Here is a 6,000-nt window from a genome sequence, read left to right as displayed (position 1 = left end):
TAGGGCTGGTCGGGACCCGTTTCGTTGCCATCCCCTCCTGTCTCGATTGCAGTCTCCTGCAATCCACCTGACTTTACCGATGTTCAACAACAACTGCTGAGTCGTCTTCTGATTCCCCAACTCTACCGCTTGTATTACGTTACAACTTGTTGAATCCGTAGGATACAACCCGTTTAGACTTGTTGAGGTCTGCGACTGCCAGAGTTGAGTACGAATACTGCATGTCTCCGGTCAACATCAGACTCATCTAGTCTATACATTTCTTTAGTCTTCCAAGTATCTATTCAGGAACTGAAGGAATCCTTGGTATCCAAGCATGCGCTATTGGTCTAGAAGGAATATCTTCCTTCCTAACTAAATCTTGTGCTGCACCTGGCCTGATCTCTCCAATCTTTTTTTGGCGCACAACGAAACACTTCAATTGAGCGTTGATCCTCGAAGGGAATTAGTTTGTATAGGCCCCGATACCAGCCTCCATCGTCAGAAACTGGAGGAGACCCGGGAAATTCCGTAAGGACATCGAAGTATACTGATGACACTTCATTGACTATACTACTCCAATTATTCCGTTCTTCTCCCTTGTTGACAATTGCCATCACCAAACTGTCCCTAGCGACATTAGCAAAGGTTCTTGGACCCATCTTACTGTTGTTCCCCTAGTTCTTTTAGGCATGGGATGCCCTCCAGGTGAACGCAGCCTGTTGGCTGACTGCGGTGCAGTTTCCGAATCTAGACGTGTAGTCTTTGGGGTAGCTGATGTTCTCTTACTTCTGGCACAAAATTGTTATTGAATCACTGGAGGCAAAGTTCTTGTGTTACCCAGGCTCTATTATTTGATTTACAAATTACAGGAAGGTTCGGAACATTTTTTAATGTTTTTGGATTGACACTTTTTCCTAATACCATCAGATTGCATCTGTGTGTGTTGGGGTTCCCTTGAACCTTTCTTGATGAAACCATTCGTATGTTGCGAATCAACTTTTGGATTTTCAGATTGTCTCAGTGTATGTCTTTTTTTTAAACCATCTATTGATTCACTTCTAGAGACAAGTTTCAAAATTGTATCCTTATTTTTTCTTAAATCGCGTACAGTTTGTTTGCCAACACCGTGTTTTTCTGACAACAAACCAATGGACATATTTTTACTGTGATCTTTAATCAGTTCTAATTTTTCCGGAATTGTTGGAGCCATTTTTGAACAAACACCTCGATCGGTCAATTTTCAATTAGCGACTGAATGTGATTTAATATTCAACTTAAACTAAAAACATGTAAAAGCATGCTAAATTCGGCCGGGCCGAATATTGGGAACCCACCACAATGGATATGGTAGCTATATCTGGTTATAGACCGATTGGATCGTACTTGGCACAGTTGTTGAAAGTCATAAAAAACACTATATGCAAAATTTCAGTCAAATCGGATAAAAATCGGGACTTGTGAGGACTCAAGAAGTCAAGTCGGGAGATCGCTTTATATTGGAGGTATATCAGGTTATAGACCGATTTGGACCGAACTTGACACAGTTGTTGGAAGTCATAAATGGACACTATATGCAAAATTTCAGCCAAATCGGATGAAAATCAATGCTTCCAGGGGTTCAAGAAGTCAAATCGTTAGATCGGTTTATATGGGAGCTATATCAGGTTATAGACCGATTTAAACCGTACTTGGCACAGTTATTAGAAGTCATAACAGAACACTATGTGCAAAACTTCAGCCAAATCGGACAAAAATTGCGGCTTACAAGGGCTCAAGAAGTCAAATCGGGAGATCGGTTTATGTGGGAGTTATATCAGGTTATAGACCGATTTAAACCGTACTTGTCGCAGTTTTCGGAAGTCATAACAGAATACTATGTGCAAAATTTCAGCCAAATCGAATGCAAATTGAGGCTTCCAGGAGCTCAAAAAGCCCATAGAAAGCACAAATATTATCGAAATTAGCTCCATTTTTAAACATCCATGAAAACTGTTGTCTGAGAGGCAGTTTATACGGCACATCATGATCGTACTCATCGTGGTGCAAACATAGATTTTTTTTCTTTTCTTTAAGACTGATGGTTATGTTTACATGTGACACATACACCCATGGTTGAATTAAGAAAGTTACCGGCCATATTCACAAAACTGAATGAAGCCTTAAAATAGGTTCATTTGACAGTTATATAAAAGAAATTTCAAATCTACATTAAGTTTTGTGGAAACCGGTGTAACTATTGTAACTTGCCTAGCTGATGGAATTTTCCAATTCCAGAGTTGTATCAAAAGCTTTGTTTGGATTTTAAAGTTTTTTCACATTTTGTTTCTTTATCACATTTTATTTGTTCTAATTTATAATTTACACGTTTGTAATCATAATTCATTTGATGTTGTGGCTGCTACACATGATAATGCAATTCAGCACTAGAATGTCAATTAGGAAGTATTCAGAAACTTGACATCCTAGTGTAAATTTGCGCCACCATCCCCACAGGGTTGTACAGTTGATATCTTTGTTGTTTGACAAGTGACTTAACCTTCTTAATTCAACCATGCATACACCATTATTTTCACAAATACTATTACAATGGCCATGCATAATGATGTGCCATGTAAAGTCGCCATGAATCATATGATAATTGCACATTAGTGGCAAATTCTCGTTGCCATGTTGTACAATGAGATAGAATCGGAAAAAAGGTAAGGTAAAAATATGCCGTTAAAAAATAGTGAGTTAAACTCTATGAAATTTTGAATGGTTAAAGTGGTTATAAAAATTATAGAAATCGGAACACAAATTTGGCAGACCGAGCAATTGCCAAGATGAATATCTTAAAGGGCCTGCCGAAAAGCGTGTGGAACACCTAGAGCCTTGAAATTTCGCACATGATCTAACAATTACATGAAGTTATCCTTACCCGTTCTCAAACGACCGATTCTATCACACTGTGCGGTGGAGAGTCCATACATTCTCTGACTGGCTACTAAGGGTGGTAATAAGTTTTTAACTTTTGAAGCTTCAAGTGTATTCCTTCTTCTTAAGCTAAGGCTTTTACCAAACTGACGCACCGTTGAAGCGATGCTATTACGAACATTCTTCTAACTGAAAACTATTTTATTGCACAAAATTAATCCAATTCATAAAGAAAACTTGTGGATAAATAGCCAACGCCTTTGACGATATTATTTTTATACCATCCACCATAGGCTGGGGGTATACTAATTTCGTTATTCTCGAAATATTCGTTTGAGACTCCATGAAGTAAATATAAATATTCATGTCCGTCCGTCCGTCTGTCTGTCGAAAGCACGCTAACTTTCGAAGTAGTAAAGCTAGCCGCTTGAAATCTTGCACAAATAATTTGTATTAGTGAAGGTCGGTTGGGATTGTAAATGGGCCATATCGGTCCATGTTTTGATATAGCTGCCATAAAAACCGATCTTGGCTCTTGACTTCTGGAGCCTCTAGAGGGCGCAATTCTTATCCGATTTGGCTTTTTGCTCATAGTGTTTTGGTATCTCTTCCAACAGCTGTGCCAAGTATGATTCAAATCGGTTCATAATCTGGTATAGCTGTCATATAAACCGATCTTGGATCTTGACTTCTTGACGTGTTTTTTTATGACTTGCATGACGTGCTTTTTTATGACTTGCAATAACTGTGCTAAGTATGGCGCAAATCGGTACATAAACTGATATAGCTGCCATATAAACCGATCTGGGATCTTGACTTCTTGAGCCTCTAGAGGGCGCAATTCTCATCCGATTTGGCGGAAATTTTGTACATCGGCTTCTCTCATGACTTTCAACATACGTGTCTAATATAGTCTGAATCGATCAATAGCATGATACAGCTCCCATATAAACCTATCTCCCGATAGGTTTATAAGGCCCTACAAGGTGCAATTCTTATCCGCATTAACTGAAAGATTACACAATGACTTCTACAATGTTCAGCATTAATTTATGGTTCGAATCGGACTGTAACTTGTCTATCGTTATTTTGGGCATTTGCCAGCAAAATGCATACACTTACAACAGAAAAGTGCTCAATTGTAATTGCAACATAATTTTTTTATTTGTGAGCAAATGGCAATCAAATATCATCGCCATCGCATACTACTCTTAAAAACTACGTGATCTGAGTTCAAGAAGTTCCACGCCTCAGCTCTGAACTCATTTAGCGTTTGTTTAGTAGGTGAGTAAGTATCGCCATAACTTATCCCTTCCATTGTAAATAATTCTATAGTTTGCAATTAATGAGTACGCCAATGATTTGTGTAATGGTGCAATGGTTGGGTGCTGAAAATGGAAAACGTGATACTACCACATCGTTTTATAATTTATCAATGCGAAGTTATCATTTGTGAGGTTGTTATGCTGAAAGTATTCGGTGAATGAATTTGGAAGAATTTTGCAATGCCAGCAGCAAATAATAAAAATTCTCAAAATTTCTCAACTTGGGGATAAGGGTGCTAAAAACTTGCAATACCTGCATTGCAGCAGTGAAATAAAAGCTAACACTTTACCAATCTGAAGAACCTGAGATATATTTCGTATGGTTTGTGTACCATAGTCTAACAAAATTTCTTTTATAAGCATAGATTCCTAAATATACGCAGAACACAACAGAAAAATGATATGTCTTCGAGTGTCATTATGACAAAGGAAAGGTATAGTTCTCCAAAGAAAAGGTATTAATTATCCGCTCCTTGTGCACTCACATATAAATGACTGAGAATATGGCATTCCGCCCTCTGTTGGCGGTTTTTTCAATATATAGTTATGAATCAATAGATTTCCTTTATGTTTGGTATGATACCAAGTACCTCCGGGTAGGCCAACTGACAACCGTTTGACAGTGACTTAAGTGCTAAGATGACCCTGCCTTGACGAAATATTAGCTCCACATACTACAGAGTAAGGTTTAATATGCCCCTTTTGTGAGTATCCACAAAAGGCGCGAAGAGACCAAGTTCAAACAACTCAAAGTGAACTTACATTTTGTTCACTTTGAGATATTTGAGTTCGGCAACACAAGCCGGTTTAATTTTCCAGCTAAATATATTGTAATATGTATGCGCTTGAATTCCATCATCATCTTTTAATACCCACCACTGCAGGATGGGGGTATATTCATTTTGTCATTCCGTTTGCAACATATCGAAATATCCATTTCCGACCCTATAAAGTATATATATTCTTGATCAGCGTAAAAATCTAAGACGATCTAGACATGTCCGTCCGTCTGTCTGTTGAAATCATACAACATTCTTTAAAAATAGAGATATTGAGTTGAAATTCTGTACACATTCTTTTTTGTACTCTCCACCATAGGAGGGGGGTATTCTAATTTCGTCATTGTTTGTAACTCCTCGAAATATTCGTCTAGGACCCCATAATGTTTATATATTCTTGATCGTAGTAAAATTCTAAGTGGATCTACCCATGTCCGTCCGTCCGTTTGTCTGTCGAAAGCACGCTAACTTTCAAAGGAGTAAATCTATCCGCATGAAACTTTCCACAAAAAATATTTATTGGTGTAGGTCAGTTGAGATTGTAAATGGGCCAAATCAGTCCATAATCTGATATAGCTGTCATATAAACCGATCTGGGATCTTGATATCTTGAGCCACTACAGGACGCAGTTTTTATCCGATTTGGCTGAAATTTCGCATGAGTTTTTTTTTAATGATTTCCAACAACTGTGCCAATTATAATTTAAATCGGTACATAACCTAATATAGCTGTCATATAAACCGATCTTGGGTCTGGCGTATTTCGTTATAACTTTCAACAACTGTGTCAAGTATGGTTTAAATCGGTCCATAACCTGATATGGCTGCCATATAAACCGATCTTGAATCTTGACTTCTTGACAGACTAACGGGCGCAATTCCTATCTGATTGGGCTGAAATTTTGCATGCGGTGTTTTGTTATGATTTCCAACAACTGTGACAATTATGGTTTAAGTTGATCTATAGCCTGATGTAGCTGCCATATAAACCCATTTGGGGT

Source organism: Stomoxys calcitrans, chromosome 2, assembly GCF_963082655.1.
Source record: "Stomoxys calcitrans chromosome 2, idStoCalc2.1, whole genome shotgun sequence".
Classification (NCBI taxonomy): Eukaryota; Metazoa; Arthropoda; class Insecta; order Diptera; family Muscidae; genus Stomoxys; species Stomoxys calcitrans.
Note: the sequence above shows the minus strand (reverse complement) of the source record.